The sequence below is a fragment of the Pezoporus flaviventris genome, unplaced genomic scaffold (genome assembly GCF_033815535.1).
Source record: "Pezoporus flaviventris isolate CSIRO_AGI_PZ_B2104156 unplaced genomic scaffold, CSIRO_AGI_Pfla_v1 ptg000005l, whole genome shotgun sequence".
NCBI classification, from domain to species: domain Eukaryota; kingdom Metazoa; phylum Chordata; class Aves; order Psittaciformes; family Psittacidae; genus Pezoporus; species Pezoporus flaviventris.
Genome location: NW_026892553.1, coordinates 10,715,496 through 10,735,056, shown reverse-complemented (window position 1 = coordinate 10,735,056; position 19,561 = coordinate 10,715,496). Strand labels below are relative to the sequence as shown.

The following is a 19,561-nucleotide window of genomic DNA, read 5'->3' as shown; positions in this document are numbered from 1 at the left end:
GTGAGTCATCTCTTCATAGCACAGTTTTGTTGACTGCTAGGAATTGAAGGAAAATGGAAAGGTTGGTTATAAACAAGGATCATATTCCAGGAAAAAAGTACCCAAGTTTGATCGTTTGTCTTAACATAGGAGGAAAAGTGGGTATCTTTCCACTTTTGTTGCAAAGGAATCACTTTCAAAGGTAAGAAAAAGCTGTGAAAGGCTGGTTTGTCAAAGCAATAGGAACAGTTTCCAGCAACAGCAACTGGTTTCATAAAGCTAATGATCAATCAGAAGAAATCCAGACTCTCCTGGGAGAAATTTGTCTCAAAAAAAGATAACAAATGAGAGAACTGCAATCAAAATGCCAATAAGGAAGAACAGATCCTGCCACATGAAGGCTGAAACAGTCTAGCGCCTCGCAAGCCTCATTTGTTGCTTGCACTCTGCTGCGTCCGTATCTGTATAATTTATTCAAAAGTACATTTATTATTTTAAAGGCTTCATGGAGAAGGCTGGGGTCTGCCAAGGGACACGATGCTGGAGTTCATGCAGTGGTTATTTCTTGTCCTCACACTAATCTCAAAGACTTTGTCTAGCTTGGGATTTAGCAAGACTTTTAATTAATCGCTTCTGATAGCTTGTCCACATTGGGAAGGCTTCTCCCATTAGCTAATTAGTCCACTGGCCTAATTAGGCAGGGCAAGCCAGTTTTACTCCCTCATTGCTTTGCACAATAAACCCTAGTTTTCCCACCTAGGTCTTTCCTCAAGTCAGTTCCCAGCTCCTCTGTCTGGACTTGCCTTTTAGAAGGCCTTAGCTGGGTGGTGGCAGACTGCATCACCTCACCTTTCAATGCTAATCTAGATCAGGCCAGGAATGCTTTGTTCACTGCAGTTATCCTCTGGAAAACAGAGCCCTCTGAAGTCCCCAGTAAGGTCCTGGGTCATTAAGAATTGGCTGGTCAGCGTTTGTCAGGAACAGAATTGCCTGAGAACTTCTGTTTTCCTCCAAGGATAAAGCTGGTGTGTCTCTGAAGGAAAACAGAAGACTACTGCATACCTTTAGGTGTTCAGTCCACTCCTAATCTGGGAGAGAAGTGCCCTGAAACAGGGCACCTTGCAATAAGATGAGTTTGTTGAACCCTTAAAACACAGAATGTTGTGCAGGGGCACAGCTGGCACGTTCAGGAATGCTCTGATCTGTGCCCTGGGCACACAGATGCAGCACAGCAAGAAATGCAAGCAGATACCCATGGGAGCTGCAAGCTTACAACTTATCTAGAATAGCACAGAGCTATGAGTCCTGAGGCTCCTCTTTGCACTAACGCTGTCCATGATAGCTTTCTGCAGGAAAGCCTGCCAATGTAAAGGCAGAGATTAACTTGACATCCTCCCACTGAACAAGTCCTTGCTTCTCCCACTGCACATTCCTTTTTCTGCAAGTCCTCACACTACACTTCTGTCTTCCCTACAGAAACTCCCATGGATGAGCATGGGAGAAGCAGCCTTGTCCTCAGAGATCATGGGGCCAAAGCTACCTTCTGTTTAAAAGAGCAATGAGTTGCATGGACATTGTCTTTGGAGTACGTGATTAGCAATGCCAGCAGATAAACTGACAGCACTGACACACAGTATCATCAGGTTCTGAAAGAAATACATTTAAGTTATTTTTGCAATGTTATTGAATCCAGGAGTGAATATTTTGAATGTAGTATAATCCATTTTCCTAGGAAGCAGCCAAGAACAACACTAGGTTTTACTTGGAAACCCACAGCAGCGTGGGGGAAGTGCCACTGCAGTCATCCCTGCCTCACTGTAACCTCAGGACACAAGCTGGAGGCCCACATGCCTCCCCTGATGTCCCCAACTTAGTCTGAGCATCCTACCACCAGTCTTTGTTCACTTTGGCTGTGCTTGGCACATCCTACCACTATTCCTCCTTCTGTGGACAGATTCTCACCACTCCACCAGCATTCCCACTTCTCCCCTTTCTCCCTCACCTTTTGTGCATCCCCTGCTCTGGACCTCTCTGGACCCTTCTCTACCTGAATCTTTTTATGCTGGCCTGGGATCCACTGCTGTGATGCTTTCATTCCCCAGCAGCTCTCACATTCAGCTCAGTTGTGCCCAAAATTCATCCATGCCATCACGAGTGTTGCATCTAAGTCAAAGGACAAGCAGGAAATCAGAGCAGGTTGGCCCCTGGGCTGCTGTACCTCAGTCCCCCACAGCCATCAAAGCGTCTGTCAGCATTGATTTTGAAGGTGATGCTGGGGATTGTTCAACAAGGCAAAATCTAAGGTCTCTCAAAAGAAAACATCAAGCGGATGGTCTCAGAAGACAAGGACTCACTGATCCTTACTCCAACTTCTGGGAATGAGAATAGTTAAGAATGAGAAAGCGATGCCATAGGTTTCGTTCTACATCTTTCACAAACAACAATCCCGTCAGACCAGGGCTGTCAAGGACAGGAAAATCCTGGGACTGTGGCACAGCTTTCCTCACGCCAACCAAGCCAAAGAATGGTCCCATCCTCCTCCACCCCTGCTCTCTGCTGTGAGATGCACTTGGAAGGGATTAAACATTCACAATTTACAGTGCTGTGTTCCACGCAGGGGTTGGCCTAAAAACCAAGGTGTGGGAGCAGGGGAGTAGAAATTCCTGCTGGAAGATCCACAGTTTCACAAAGGGAGAGCCAAACCTCCTAAAATAATTCCCATCTACATGAACTGTAAGAGGGTTTCTTTTTTTGGTTTTTTTTCCTGGGAAAAAAAAAAATATAATAAGAAAGCAGCCCTAAAAATTGGTGGCTTTGACTTGACACAGTTGATGAGATGGAATCCACTTGATATCTCCTATGGAACTGCATGAGGAATATTTCTGAAGCTACTGCACTCAAAAATAAACTTACGAGCTGCTCACGCCCAAATGAGCTGCTGCTTCCTCCAGAGCTCACAGAGCACAGCATGGGAACAGCATCACATGGGGCCATGAATTCTGTTCCAAGCAGGACGGCAGCTCTGAGCACCTCCTCAGCACTCTGGGCACCCAGGAGGAGACCAGCACAGCACTACTGGGAGGAGATGCACAACGGTCTGGATGGGAACCCATCCTGAACCACTGCCAAAGCTGGAGCACATGAAGGTGATGCTGTCAGAGACCTCTCCAAATCAGCTCAGCCATGGGGCTGCACCCTGTGGCTGTGACATGGACCAAGCAAAATGCCATTCCTGTGTGCCTCACTACGCAAATCACCTTCTAGAAGAAAACAGTTTAAGACTGTCCTTCACTTTACACTGCTATTGCACTTACAGCTTACAGCTTACCTTCATCCAAATGAATTTTCTCACAGGTTTTACCCCACTGTCACTCCTGCTTCTCCCACCTCCTGTGGCTGGTGGCCTTGCTACAGCATTCACCTGCAAAGTCACAGGGGCAGGGGGAGGATGAAGGGACTGACACGTCCCCACCTGCAGACCTGCTCCTTCGCTCCCCAAGCCCATAGGGGTGCACTTGGGTACGCCTCTGCTGCTCTCCCAGCCGACCACTTCCAACAACTTCTCTGCAGCAACCACATATATAGCCCATGCAATTGCCACACCAAGCCCCAGACCAGCTTCTCTGGTGCAGCCCTATTTGCTGCAGTTAACGTTCCCACTGTTGATGGCAGAGGGAGCCTCACTGGCAGCCAGCTTGATATGGCAAATTCATCACTGTCCACATGAGTGAGTCAGTAACAGAGCTAAAAGCAAACACTGTCACGGATTATTCCCCACCAACAACAGAGAAGCAACAGCAAGACAGTTTGTCAGCAGCTCACCCATATGATGTCACAGGCATCTATCCCCACAGAGGAGCAAGCAGTTGCCAAGTGTCACCCTTCTACATCAGAGGACCAGGGACCAGGGAAGGAGGTGCAGCTCTAGCATCCCCCAGGATCCCACAGCCTTCAAACTGTTTCATCAACAACCAGCATGTTTCCTACAACTGAGCCTACCAGAAACCAAGGTACCTGCTGCAGAGTCCCTGACACTCAGAGGGTCAGAGGCTGAGTAAATCAAGCACTGGCAGGAGTTTGCTATAGATAAATGAATCAGCAGAATAGATGAGCAGTTCGTGAAGCATCTACCTGCAACATACAGAAATAAAAGATGTAATTTCAGTGTTGTGGCAGATGCTACAAGGTTTGTGGTGCTAAAAAAAGTAAAATTAAAATAATGTCAACACACCTACATACAACAGAAAGCTTTCTAAGATATGAAATTCTGCAGTGGCTGGAGGAAAACCAATCACAGCTTTCAACTGCATTGGAGATAACAAAACGAAACATGGTCCAACACAACACCTCTAAAAGGTCAGTTTCCCAAAACTAGAAACAATCAGACAGACAAATAAAAGAAAACACCTAAATACAAGGAAATGTCACAATACTTACTGGGAGATGCTTAAAGATGCCTTAGTAGAGCCCTCCTTTCCACCCAAAAAAGCAATACTATATAAAAATAAAGGCATACTTTTTTTTAAATGCCTTTTTTTAAGACAAGAGCCAAATTAAAAAAGAAATAAAATATATAGCAAGCAGAAAATCCACTATAAAATTAGTAGCTGGAAATCAACACATTTAATAAAGAAAGCTAGAGATACATATATATAAAATAATGGCAATAGGTATATCAGGAAAAAAGCAACAGTATATTAATAGGGTTGATGCTAAAAAAGTGCAGTGAAATTACCCTGATACAGAAGATGCATAAAGTGTAAGTATTATTATTTATCTTTGCAGTAAGGATGACATATCTCAGCTATAACCAAATTCTCTGAGCAGCAAGTAGCCAAGACACCAAACACCATCTGCTAAGCATTTTTTACACGTGCAACTACGAAACCTGCACATCAGAGTGTGAAGGAGCTCATCAGAGCCCTAACACTGACTTTAAAAAGAAATTCAAAGGAAAATGAACAGAAATACATCCCAGCCAGGAAGTTCCAGAGGTCTTGGAAAAATATATTAAAAAGTCCCACTCGAGCAAACAAAAACTCAGTGTTGTGCCAATATTTTCTGAGGGGAAATGGTCTGACCTGGGAAGTGCAGGCTGTGCTCCTTGCTTGTGTTCCCAGCAGAGCCAGGGAATGGACGGTATTTGCAGATGGAAACACAATCACTGCTAGTCAACACAGTTTTCTGGCTGGAGGGCATGTCAAACCAATTCAGTATTTCTTCTAAGAGCGTGCATTAGGCTGACAAAGGTAACTGTGTTGACATAATCCAGGCAGACTTGTGTGTGAAGCTTGACTTTGGGCAGTGTGACAGTCTAAGAACAAAATCCCCAGTGCTGTGCAAGCATCTGTGTATACCCAGAGGATTAAAAGCCAGTTGAGCTGGTGACCTCATTAGAGTTATACCTGTGCTGCCTGCCCTCACAGAGGCTTTGGCTCCCCACAGGGATGTTTCCATGAGGAAAAGGGCCCACGGGGCAGCAGAAGAGCATAAAGCTCCCGGCATCACCAGTGGGAAATACGGTTTTTCAGGGAATGCAGGTTTGGGCTGTATGCCTAAGACTGGGGCAAGTTTAGGAGAGCTGCAGAAGGGTATTCCAGGGCATCTGTCCAAAGAGCAGGCTAGCTCCTTGAAACATGAAGTTTTAGTGCAGTCTCACACCCGTAAAGCCAGCAGGACCTACAAATGAAAAGCTGTGGACTCAGCCACGTCAGCAGCCTTCGGTTGGTCATGATCCTTGCTTTCAAACTCCACCAGTGCAGGGACAGCAGTGTGCCCAGGTTTGTGAAGGCTTTTAGCTGCCAGAAACGTTCACCCCTTCTCACCTGCCTCACATAAAGTCATACAGAAAACTCTCCTGACAGAGAAGCAGAGCTATTCCCCACACCTTTCACCCACAACCATCTAAATGTCCTGCACTGTGGACATATAGACCAACACCTGGAGCAATGTCTGGAGCTTCTGGACCATATGAGCAGCTCTGAGTGTCCAGGCAGCTGGGTGTTACTGTAGGAAAGCTTAAGACCAGCAGTTCTCCAGCATGACTGACTGAACAACTGACTGCGGATGTGAATTGTCCACCATGAAGAAAGCCTGGGGCTTTCGGTGATCCTGGATTTCCCTGCCCATAGCATCACTCAGCTCCAGGCAACTGACTGTGTTCTCCTGGCAGCTGACCACCCTGGTGAGGGCACCCCTTGTGAGACCCTGCCTGTCAGCCACACTGACACACTGCCCATTGCAGCTACAGCTGTGCAGAGGCGCTGAAACTTGCCAAGTACTGCAGAGAGGGACCAACAACCCCATCCCATCTGGTTGCTTGGGCAGCAAGCACATTTGAAACACAGGATTTGAATGTTCTGTGTGAGTGAGAGCCACCTCCCCTCAATCAGGGAGATTCACAAACATTTTGCTTTTGTTGGGGTTACCGATACATCCCAACAGCTTCTATGTGAGCAGACAACAGGCTACTGACACGGACTAAAACTGGCAAAACACCTCCATGGTCTCTTCAAGGGAAAGCTGTTCTTTTTCCGCTTTCGCAGAAACTTTAGCTCAACTCACAGTGGAAGAACACATAACGTATGAAATGCATATAAGTGATTAACGATTTGAAAGGTGATAAAAACTATTAAATAGTTTCAAATCTGCTTGCTGCCCAACCAACCAGATAATATAAACCACAAACTACCTTGGGGAGAAGGGAAGGGTATTTTTTCCTTTCCTAGAACTACTGATGACAAGCTCACAGCACACACATTTTAAGCAAAGCTGAACAGAATGGAAAACACCTTTCCCAATTACATTAAAGTTCTCACAAACCCAGTACAGCACATTTGTGTATTGTGAATACTACTGCATTTCATACCAGTTAAAGGACAACCTCACTGGTTGAGATTGCGGTATCTGGCACCTGCACGAGCCAATGGCCATTTCTGTGCAATCGTTAATAAGTCAATCAAATTTTAAAGGCACAGAGGGGAAATTGTCCCTTCAGTCTTACCCATCAGCTACATTTACTGCACTCTGTTGAATTACTCCATATTTACAGAGGATTGAGATAGAAAGAAGAAAGATCATCATCTCCAAACCCCTTACTACTTTGCCTTACACATTGTAAGTGCTGGAGATATTTCATTAAAACCCTTTTACAAGCTATAAAACTAAAGGTCGTTTTATGTCTTTCACTGTAAAACCAGACAGCAGTGTAGTCCTTAACAAAACATACTCTGCAGCATGTTTTAAGCAGCCCTACACAGACTACTTGAAACTCCTTACAGAGCAATTTATACCTGGTGCTATTTCATTGCTAAAATTTATATGAAGTGTTCTTTCTTTGCTAACATAACTTTTAAGAAAAAAAAAAAATCACCCTCTCAAAAAAAAGACAGTTTTCTTAAAAATGGTCATTATTAACTTAATTTTCCTAGATTAATTCATACGGCGGGTCAATATATAAGGCTCCAAAATAGACTGTCAAATCACTCATGGAAAAACCATGGAAGATCTTCACTCTGCTTTCACTCGGTCATCGAAAGCACATCAGCTTTAAGATGAAAACGGTAAGACATACGCGAGGCTGGGACAGAAAAACAAGCGTTCAGCATCATAATAGGCTCGTCTTAAAAAATCTGAGCCGCTCTACGCTTGCCTCCGGCACCTGGGGTTTTCCTTCCCCGCTGCTGGGGAAGGAAAAGGGTTATACCTGGGTCTCGTCAGGAGTTCGGCTCCTCGATCTGCAGCTGCCTTTGGGAGACAGAAGTTCCGAGAAGTTGGAGGACGGAAGCAGCGGTGCGGGACAGACAGACAGCGAGCCGGGAACGCGTCACCGGAGCGAGGAGACGAGCGGTGCTGCCCAGGCTCATCGCCACCCTCCACCCGGGGCGATGCCCCTCACCGCTCCGGTGCCGAGGACAGGGGCCGGTGTCACTCGCGGCTCCCGAGAGCGCTGCCGAAAGGGGTCGGGCCGGTGGAGCCCTGGGCACGGAGCTGGACCGCTCCGCTCTGCTCCGCCCGCCGCCGCCCCCCGCCGCCCGCCCCGCGCTCACCGGCGTTGCGGAGCTTCTTGTTCCTCAGCACCGACAGGATGACCAGCGCGTTGCCCAGGACGTCCACCACGATGGTGAAGATGAGCACGGCCGCGAGCCCGGTGGCGGCCCGCGCCGACGGACCCCCGTCCAGCCGGCAGCCCGGGCAGCTCCCGTTGCTCCCCGGCCGCTCCATGCCCGCTGCCGCCAGGGCTCCTCCTCTCTGCCGGCCCGACGGCAGCCCCCAGGGCCGCCGCTCCGCGGGGCGGAGCAGCCCCGTCCCTGTCCCGGGGGGCTGCCGCAGCCCCCTCCCCCGGCGCTGCCACCGCCCTGCCCGGGGCGGGGAGGGGGGTGCCCAGCGTGCGGCGCGGGGCACCCGCAGCGCTCTCCGGTGCGATGGCGACACCGCGCGGCGGCGGCGGGGAGCACCGGGGAGGGCCTGGGGCGCGGGTGTGCGCGGAGCCGTGCGAGAGGGCTCATCCCAGCCCAGCGCTCGGAGCATCCCGCTCTAACCCGCCCCGCTCCCTCGCCGCCGGCAGCGCTGCGCGGGGAGAACCGAGCCAAGGGCAAGGACTGATTTTTTTTCTCTCCAAGGAATCGGTCACAGGCAGCGGCTCCTGCTTGTACAGCCGCCGCTGACGGGAAGCGGAGCTTTAATGAAGGTCCCGGGAGCGCCTTCGGTGCCCCCAGCTGCCCCACAGCCTCTCCAGCCTGCGCAGCCACCTTGGAGATCTGCACAGCTTCTGCCCTTTGACAGGGGCACCGAGAAGGGAAATAAACTCCAAGGGGAAGTTTGGCATGTTTCCCACGTGGCAGAAGCAGTTGCTCTGCCTTAATTTCCCCACTACAACCACTGCCACCGGTCCCTGCTAGCCACCCCTGCACTAAACCCATCCTCGCAAAAACTCTTCTAATCAACTTATGCCAGAACAAAACCATTCATTTTAATGCTTTTTACTGATTCTAATGTGTGCGATGCAGAAAACCCAACAATAATTTCAGCTTCAGCAGCCCACTTGCATGATTCCCATCTTCAGGAAAGCTGCACTTAGTAGGGATTTCCACCTCCCTCAGCCCATCCTCACAGCTAAGGCTCCCAAGCACCTCTTGTCCTCTACAGCCCACCAAAGCGAGCAACAGACTAAGCCCCTGTGGTCAGGTTGCGGCTGCAATACTGCAACCACATGAATTCTCTGCTTTGTTTAGAAAAGAAAGCCAGAAAAAGGGGTTTTATGGGCTACAGAGATGAGCCATGTGTTGTTCCAGGGCAAGGCGTGCCAAGGCTGCTCGCATGCAGCAGCACTGCCCCTGGCTTCGACCCAAAGCTGCTTCTCTGTGTGCAGGTCAAAGTGCCCACCCAAGTGATGGTAAATGCTGTGTCACAACCTGGCCTGGGAGTTTTACAGCTGCCCGGTTGAGTGAGTCGATGACAAAACCGAAAGCAAATGCTTTGAGGCTCATTCCCCACCAGCAGTGAGCAAGTAGCAGGGAGGCACAGCTGAAACAAGCAGCAGACAGAGTCTGCCCCAGCCCTGTAGCATAGCATCAAAGCCACCCCCACATCTGAGCTCGGGCCTTTGCTGTGCTAAGCTGCTTTAAGCAGATTTTCACCATTTCCCCATGACTGGAGAACACTCAGTTTTGAAATAAAGTGGGCTTTTCAAAGATAAGAATCAAAATCCTGCATTTTCAAATTGCCAGAGCATTTTGGCTTGAAGTTTGGTATCTTTGGGCTTTTTTGTTGACATTCTGCACTGAATTCTGTGTACTTTTGTAAATATTTTCCCTATAATAATTCTGTTCACAGCCTGCTGGCTGGTCTGTGGCCAGGACCTATCAGGAGCAGGGGCAGCTCACATGGACACCTCCTTTCAGCACCTTTCACCTTGATGCTGCTCTGCTCTGGCAGCTGTTTGCACTATTTTTAATGTTCTCTCAGGTGTATTTCAGAGGCAGAGAACTGGGTTGTCACTTCAGACGACCTGAACTTTGTGTGCAGGTGTCTTGGACTTGTTAATAGAAACATAATTTGAAACTAATGAAGATGGTGTTTGAAGTCAAGGAAAAAGCTGCCTTTCTGAAAGCTTTGCTTAATCATAGAATGATTGAGGTTGGAAGAGACCTTAAAGATCACCTGGTTCCAACCCCCTGCCATGAGCAGGGCCACCTTCCACTAGAGCAGGTTGCTCCAAGCCCTGTCCTCCCTGCCAGGAATGGGGCAGCCACAGTTTCTCTGGGCAACCTGTGTCAGTGTCTCTCCACCTTCTTAATGAAAATGTTTTTCCTAGTATCTAACCTAAATCTCCCCTCTTTCAGCTTGAAGCCAGCTCTGGAAGCTTTCAAGAGCCACTGCAAATCTCCATGAGAACAATTATCTTCTGCTAGCACCAAACCCACTAGTGCTGTCTTCCAGCCCTTTCCATCATGAGGCTGCCAAGGTGGGGTGTCCCACAAGGAGCTGGTTTTGCCTAGAGACAGCAAACAGTAATTGACTGCTGAAGAGTATAAACGCAAATCCTACTGGACCCCACTACCTCCACCAGCTGCAGGGCAGGGTGGTTGTACTAGTGCTGTCCTGGACAAGAGCCATGATGTGAGCACCAAAGCTGCCAATGAAGATTTTGACTTCACTTACAAAACCCTTGCTAACACAGCAGCTTGAGGCAGAGGGGACATCACATTTTAGGAAACTGGAGAAAACACAAAAATGGGTTTTCACCTGTTAACTTTCTGGTGCACAATTTCTACCTGAAGAAAAGTAAGTCTTTTTCCACTGCCTGGAGTGACTGCACTAAGATGGGAAGGTCTGCATAGCTTTACCAGGCGTGTGTGCATCTTCACAGCTATAGCAACTAATCTCTCATGAGACACCTAGACAAGATTATTATAGATGTAGTGAGCAAGTGTTTTCATCGATGGAGTGATTTAGATGACTGATATCCAGGCTATCCCACCTTCCTGCTAAATAGACTCTTCACTGCTTCAATTAAGAAAAGGCTAGCACTCTAGGAAGCAGTGGCAAGAAGAAAAAGGAAGGTAGAGGTATCAATAAGACTTCCTAATTATGTTTTACTGGAACCTCTGACATAAATCATACCAAAACAAAAATATCCCCTGTGAGTTAGAAGAATTTAGGCTCATTTAATTGTGCAAGAACCATGAACGTGATCACAGAAGGCAACTGAATTCAGGTCAGAAACCAGAGCCCTTCAGTTCACAGACTACATCGCAGAGGGTATGTACATCTATCAAACAGGAAGAGCGAGCAGAATGCAATCAGTGCAAAATATCCACCCGTCACAGCAGCTGTGTGCAGGGTATTGCTTGTCCCTTGCAGGGGACCCTTTCTGACCCTACCTACCAAAGCATACAGTTTATTAAGAGTTAATCCAGGTATCCTATAGTAAATAAAAGCTTGCATTATTGAAAAATAGCCAAGACATTAATCTACCTTCTCAGTACCTTGAGCCCTCTTAAAAAAGATTAGTTTGTCTTCAGAGACAGTTTTAATGTTACTTAATGAATCACTTATAAATGAAGATTCCCCCCCCCCCCATACAGGGACAAGCTGGCTACTACACCAGTTTTGCCAAACAGACAACTAACTTCCATTATATACACAAAGATAATGGCTGCTCTCCACAAATACCACTACACTGAATTTAGTGTATTTCAGGAAAAAATTGTCTTCTTGTTTTGACTGAGCCTTCTTAGCAACAGTGACATATCCATTGCCATTAGCCAGACCTGAGGAACTCCTCCTCATGCTTACCAAAATAATTGGTGTCACCTTGAGCACCCCCAGCAACAAAGAGGTTAGTGCTAGGTAAGGAATATCAGGCTGGAAAATTCAGAATCCCAACATGAGCTCCTTCAAAGTTGTTTTGATGTCCAGCTTCAAAGGAGGGAAGAGACATGAGAAGGAAGGAGAAATATAGAAAACCAGGGTACTGGGAAACCTCCTGAATGCCGCATTTGCAGACAGGGTGCAGGCAAGTTTTCTTTGAACTGTAACACCCTCCCTACAAATGCAGACACCAGCCAGGATCACAGGGTAGGTAAGTGTTTTCCCCACTGAAATAACTCCCAGTGAGCTGCAAAGGCAGTTCTGTAGCATGAAGTCATTCCTAACGTGGACATCTCCAAGCAGAAATACTCTGTCGTCTCCCTTGCCTGTATCCCACCGAGCACTTGCTCTGTTCCCCGCATCCACATATGTGCCCTGGGGCACAAAAATGCTGAATGAAGCTGAATCCCTCCCACCACACCAGCCTGGCTGAGGACTCATTTATTTCCAGTGAGAACAGCAGGCAACGAAGTCTCACAAGTGAGTCTTTTGACACAGGCAATGGCCTTTGGGGGACACACATCGGCAGACACAGAAACAGGGCTAATATATCCTTTGTCATGGGGGCTATGACCACAGTGCTTAGCCCTGGACAGGACGCAGAGGACCCCTGCAGGGCTGCTCCCAGTGATAGGCAGAGCAGGTTTCCTCCACCCCAGAGCAGACCAGATGAGGGTTTAGAGGTCTCTCCTGCCCCCCATATCAATACCAGCAGCGATTTAACACCGCCAGGATGCGGTGCTCAGCCATTGAAGAGATTCATCCCTTGGCACAGATATAGACTCCTTGCACTGACTAACACAGCTAAAATAAGTCATTTAGTTCCTCTGTGCATCATGGCTTTTGTCTTAAAAATAAGGGCCAACACCTTTTTCCTCCTTGTCTCAGTTCGGCTGTTAAATCCAGCATGTAGCCAGGAGCCAGTTATTTTCAAACTACTACCAAAGGGGGAATCATCATTATCCACCTGCAGCTCTCCAGCCAAACACATACAGCAGTAGTTCCTCTCTCCCAAACTTTTCTCGTCCATTTGGACTATGCAGTTATTTACTGCAGAGCAACACAGCTGTACTGTGCATGGTGGAAGAGAATCCCAGTCTTGAGAAAAAAAGCATTAGCTACTTCAGCAATAAATAGATGAATACAGCAGCTTGCCCCGAGCTGCCATTGCAGAAGAGATCAATAAACAAGCATCTCTATTTATGCCACCGGCCTGCACAGAAACTCCAGACAAACTAATAACCTCGTGTTCAGCCACTTCCCCTCTTTGTCCCTGAAGCAGCAGCCTCACGCAGAGCACACATCTCACTCACCCCGAATAGGCTTTTTTGTTAATCATTCAAAAAGCTGTGGACACAGGCCTGTTCATTCAGCTCAGCTGCTTAACACTGCAATCTAAATAAAAAGGGAAAGAAGGAAAACTTTGTATTCCTTTCCTACCCTGAATATTAAATGACACCGTCAATGTTGCCTTGGGATGCAACATCAAACCATTTCCTCTGCCCGGAGAGGGGATTAAGAAGAATGATTTTGAGGCTGACTTGCCATTTCAAATCTCCCATTTTTCCCCCCATCTCAAACTCGAGGATGGAACATGAATGAAATCAGAATTAGCCTCGTTACAGACAAGCAAGTGGGGTGACCTAGATTCATTTTGCCTCTCAGAAGGAAGTGACGGCAAAAGTTTGAAACCTGCCATACAGGGCTGTTGGCTGTACAGCACATTTAGGTCAAAGTTTGTGGTGATCAAATTGTGCTTTCTGAAGAGGCTTTTTCCACTGGGATGATTTGTATGGCAGCAGCCGAATAACGCATGGGATTTGTACAGCCTCTGCTAGCAAATAACTCTAGCCTTTCCTACAAGTGTAGAGAAACTCAGGCTCTTCCCTGCAGCATCTTTAGTAGCTGGAAACCAGCTCTGCAACCTGGGAAGACACCTTCTGCTGGGGCACTGGGGTAGCTCTCACCACCAGCTGCACCAGGTAGCATCCTACACTGTGCCAGGCTGGAGCAGCCTTGCTCTAGGTCTCAAAGCGCTACAATGAAATGTGTGTTTTTTTAAAATGATCTTACTGAATCCCACCAAAAAAGTGCCAAAGCAGAAGACCTGTTCCCAGCCTGGCTCCTAGGTCTGCTGAGATGGCAGCTGAGTGGTAGCACAGGACGCTGCACAAGTGACGGTCACACTGAAGGAAGCGCATGGAAATTACCAGGCTGGCAAGGTTTGTTGTGGTGACCTGGAAGAAAAACCTTAGGGAAGTCCTCAACTGTTTACCCCATTAGCCCAGGAAGATTCAGTTGCTATATTTCACAGCTAACAAATCCTAAAGAATCTTAAGTGCTTCAGTATGAGTTAGAAGCACTGCTCAACAACAGGCAAGTTACTCAAGGTGCTGATAGCTCAGTGCTTGTCAGCAAAGCAATGATTCTGAAAAAGACAAAACCAAGCAAAGCAAAGAAAGGAAAGCTGGACCATGACTGACCAGCCCCACCAGCCAGAGGCCTCATTTGTCTTCAAGATCTGCCTTTAACTTGAGCAAAAGGACCACTTATCTTCCTCACACCATGCTCACAGAGCACGTACACAAGTGAGGGTTGGCAAGGCTTTTGGCTTTCCCTCTTTTGCTGTGACCTCCTGGGGTGGCAGTAGGGGAAAAAGAAAGGAAAAAAAAAAAAAGGAAAAAAAGGGGAACAACCTCAGCAGTTCATCTGTTCCCATTGAGACTCCTCATCCAGCCCCTTTTTCTACCAGTAAAAAGCAACAACAAACCCCCTCTTGCTCCTTAGAGGTCTCCTATTACCTGCCCCTTTCCAGTCCGTCCCTTATTGCCCTGACACGCGGCACACACAGGAATCCTGCGTTCCCACAGACTCCCACACACATCCCAATGGATGCTAGCTGGGTCATTCTCTGTTCTCCCAGGGCAGCTCTCGCAGCCTCTTACCTCCCCTTTCTTTTTTTCCCCCCTCTCCAAGCCCAGGGTCTGTCCCAGTTAGGGGTCAGCTGTGGGGGGCAGGCAGATCTTTTGGATGCAGCAGGGTATTACCCAGTTTACCACTGCCTGTATGTGAGGAAGGGACCTAAACCTTATCCTCTGGCTGCGCTTCAATCCTGGTAAAAAGGGCTAGCTGGCATTTACAAGAAGGTAAGACTGGCTGCCCCAGTTCACCCAGATGCACACCCACCTGCAAGCATATTGCCCACAGCTGCTCTTACCCAGCACCATCCAAGCTGCTTTTCCAGCTGTGGATGGTGTGAGCCATTGCCATTGGCAACTGCCTTCCAACTCTTAAAGCAGAAATTGCCATGGCTGTCCTCTGCAAGGAGAGAAACAGATGTCTTAAAGAAAAGGAGACTTCACTTCCCCGAGCAGCTCCTCCTACAGCCCAGCTTGCGGGAGCTTCAGGAGCATTTGGCACTCACCACGAGCCAGCGGTGCAGGAAGGACAGCGCAACAAACTGTACTCCAAGTATCCAGCTCTTAATTATGTCCCAAGCAGCACCTCTGCACCTGCAATAATAAGGACTCAGCTACATCTGCAGCTGTTAGCGAGATCCTGTTTTGCTTCATCCTTATTATTGGAAATAGCCTGCTCGGATCCAGCAGCGGGTGGAGATGTTTCCTCTTGTGAAGCAGATTGCTTTCTCCTGTCAATTATGAGCAGAGAGCTCAACAGCCCTGTGCAAATTGCTGGGTAAAAGCATAAATAGGAGTACACGCAAACCAATTACAGTCTTGGTGGCAGGCTTGCTCAAAAACAGCTGATGGGAACACAGAGGTCAAGGGAAATAAGAAGCATAGAGGTGATGGTTTGCACAGCAGTGCTGTGGAGCACAGTGGGAAGCACAGCCGTGACCTGCCCCTGCAGAATGGGAGCCATCCACAGCTGCAATGCAACAGGAGTTAACAGAGGAGCTGCAGCAAGTTGACTCCAAAGACACAGTTTTTTTCCTCAGTGAAGTTTCCCTTTCCTCAGGCTGTCACTTTGGTACCTATCAGCACTACGCATCCCATAGACAGGAAACCTGGTGCCCCTTGGGGAAAGGGAAACAATCGCCCCTCTTGCCATACTCCCACCAAAAGCCCTGATTTCACTGGACACTCCAACATGCCTGCAAAGTCCTGCAGGGTTTCTAAGATGTGAGTGACCAAGTCTCTGAGCTGAGATTGCACACCAACTCTTTACTCGGCATCAGTGCTCATGCTGCTCACGGCAACTGCCCTACTTGAGGAAGTCCAGGGTGGTTAAATTTCAGCTGGGCATTGTAAACAGACCCTTGTCATACAGGTTTCTGTTCCAGGGAAAAGGATGAGAAAGCATCCTTTGAGACCAACAGTCTCAGAGATGTATTCTTCAGCCCTATGGACTTTGCTGGCTGCTCCCAGCCTGATTCACAGCTCCCACGGAGCCTGCTTTTACTCCTTCCTTTGGGGCAGGAGACAGAGATGTCTCCTCTGCCTATAGTTTAGCCCAAGCTGGGACTTTCTCCCATCCTGCCCAACTCTTTAGTAACGCCATACAGAAACCTACTTTGCACCAGCTCTGCACTCTCAAACCCATCAGCATTTCTGCAGGCTCTGCAGAAGGATATCGATTCCTGCTCAGGAAGCAGTCCTGTCTGAAGAAAAGTCATTGTGTTTGCCTGAGTGGGCTTTGAAAGCTGCCCCCTCTATGCTGTGCCCATCCCTTCTTTGCCTTTCCACTTCTGCCTTCCCCACAGATCCACTGGGAAGTGGGGTTTGCTTCCCTGGCTCCCCCTTGCTCTAATTCTGGACCCCACAGGCAGAGCTGCCTATGATTTATTTCCTTGTATTTAATGCTGCTAAGGCAGAGGCACTAGAAATCTGCAGCTGGCAACTTTAGGCTGCTTTCCAGATCCTCCATCCAGACCTGCCAGCAGACGTTTTCAGTTTTGGTTCTCAGATCCCCATTACAGTCTAGTCTCAAAACAGCAAATCCACCAGCCCTCCAACTGTGCATGCTCAACTCCACAGCCTCAAAGCTGTTACAAATGAGCCACAAGTTCCTCACGCTTCTCAAGAGAAATGGGTATCCCTCCAATGTGTCTGTCTTTGGCAGAGAGCAACACCCTCCATTTCTCTCTAGCAGAGTTTGGTGCCCGGTTTTCCCCTCCTACCGGATTGCAGGCTGGTAAGCAAAGACAGATCCTCAGATCTGGTGATGTTAAAACTCTGCTCTATCAGTGACTCCACTTACCTCTGTGATGAGGTGAAAGCTGTGCTTGAATTTCTGCCACTTTCCTGGAGAACTTAAGCAACACCGAACCGCAGGTGTTATCTGTGCTGCTGGCTTCCAGTTCACTGCTACTGGGCGGGCTCTGCCCTTCCCACAGGCATCTCTGGGCCAGGTTTTATTCAGCCATGGAGGAGAAGTGAGAGCTGTGGTTCATAAATCATGTGAAATTCCATTTAAAGCTGAACTAGTAAGTTGAGAGAAGAGAGATGGGAAGAGAAGAGAAGGATTTGCATGTCTCAGGTTAGCCTCCATCTCCTAAAATGTGACTGAAGAAAGCAAGTTTAGAGATGTTATGGCAGTTATTAGGTTCAACAGGCTTGTATACATTTAAAATGATAGATGGAGCAAGGGCTGAGCAATCTCCTCTCTCTCCTGACATACAGCACTCACAAAAGAGCCCAAAGAACAAGGCAAGACTTGCTGAAGGAAAAGTGGATGCAAATCTTAAGGAGCAAAACCAATCTGAGACAGAGAGCTTGAAATTAAATATAAATTCAACCATGGAAAACATTGCCAGAGATATTTAGGGTTTGTATATGTATGTTTCATAGGTATACACACACACACACACACACACACACACAAAGACCAACAAATCCTATCTGTATGCGATGTGAGCAAGATGTTGCTATAGTAATCTTAATTTTACATTCCTTACATTAGCAAGAAGCTTGCAAGTTGTTTGGCACCCAGACTGTCTTTTTGTTATAGCATGTGCTGCATTTAACCCAGTGGGACTCTGTTCTCTGCCTCTTGGAGTTATGAAAATAGAAATAACAACTAACAATAACATCATCATCATCACACGGTAGCCTTGGATTCAGTTTCCTCTTTAAAAAAAGAAAACAAGAAAGAGAAAAAGAAAAAGAAAGAAATAGGCAGACAGAAAAAGAAACTGCCTGTGCATGATAGCACCGAGTTTAAGCTTGGGTGCGGACACATCCTCAAGGATGGGCACGGACCCAGGGAAGAGTGTTGGGAGCTGCCAGGGAGAAGAGCAGAAGAGTCCTGGCTGGGAGCAGGCGAGCAGGGGACACAAGCTGTAAATCAGACACGAGTCTGCCAAAGCCAGGAAAGGCACAGAGGTACCAAAACTGGTAGAAAGCAAAGGCCTCTGCTCTCTATCCTGCCTGGGTCCACCACCCTGAGAGGTGCTGTGGGCTGCATGGCGGGGGTTACCAGCCTGCAAAACCTGAGGACCCAAGCCCCCTTGGGGAATAGGAGTAGCAGCGCTTTGCCTCCCTGGGTTTGCTGGAGCTTCAGGTGGCAACAGACCCAGCGGATGTCCAAGGCTAGGGACCCACACAGCCTATGGGCACATCCCATGCTCTGCAGAGGCAATTTCCATCTTCGAACATCCTCAGCTGACATCAACTCCCAGGCGCATTTGTTTTCTCCAGATTGATGGTGTTTACAACTCCAGGCATCTTCCCAGTCATCTATGAACTCTGGCTGCAAGCAGGTCTCTTTGGGACGCTGAGTGACAAGTATTGTTACAGTGTCAAGGAGATGGGACTCTCAACTGCAGGCAGATCACTGTGAAATCATGATTTATCTGGAGTTAAATTATGTCTCTTTCCTGCCTGCCCTGGCAGTGCTGCATAGAAGTGTGTTGTATTTCTTCCTCTAAAAAGAAAAACATAGGGCCATTTACCAACGGCTGGAGATCAGAAGGTCCCCAAATGTAAACTGCAGGACAAAGCTTATTCGAGCGTATTTGAGGGAGGAAGTTGACAAGTGACAAACAGCCAGAGCTGAATTCACTCTGTTTCAGCTTACACCATTGCTTGGTGAAACACAGGAAGGGAAAACAGGTGAATTATTGTCACCTCCAAACTTAAACAAATGGAGGCTTCAAACAAAATTGCATTGCTTAGACATTCAAAGGGAGAAATATTTACCTCACATGCAGAAATAAATGTTAGTTTATGAGTCATATAAAGCTTTTAATGCTGAAAAACCCTCTCTGGATGAGGATGGGACATTTCTCATAGTGGTCTTGATCCATCCAATTTATTTGCAGGGCAAAAAGATCAGTGAGGGCTTTATTCTCCAGTAGATTCAACAATGAGAAAAGTTCTTCTATTGGGGGCTGATGCGCGCATGCCTCCCTATGCAGGTCCCTTCACCCAACCAGGCAGCCCCATTGCCCCTGCTGGGAAAGACCCCAGCTACCTCTTTGCACCCAGGGTTTTGGAGTCATGGCATGCCCAGCTGCAATAACAGTGTTGCTCTGCCATGTGGCTTTTCCCAGGGCCAAAGGATGGAGCTGCTGGCACCAAATCCTGGGGACACAGCAGCAACAGACACTGGGATCAGCCAAGGCAGGAATACCTCATCTGTATGCACGGGGTTTGGGTCTCGGAGTGACTGACAGCAATTCAGGCAGCACAGCAGTGCAGGACATGCCTGCCCAGATTCCTCTGCCTTTTGGGAAACATGTTGCTAT

At 47.9% G+C, this 19,561-nt stretch overlaps 1 protein-coding gene across 1 annotated transcript in view; it reads right to left on the bottom strand.

Moving 5' to 3' along the window:
* The window catches only part of GPR50 (G protein-coupled receptor 50), a 32,158-nt gene extending 23,949 nt beyond the window's left edge, over positions 1 to 8,209 (bottom strand). The window contains exon 1 of the mRNA XM_061445992.1: positions 7,685 to 8,209. The gene's annotated coding sequence lies outside the window, so the exon portion shown is untranslated. The remainder of the gene's footprint in view (positions 1 to 7,684) is intronic.
* Positions 8,210 to 19,561: the final 11,352 nt, after the last annotated feature.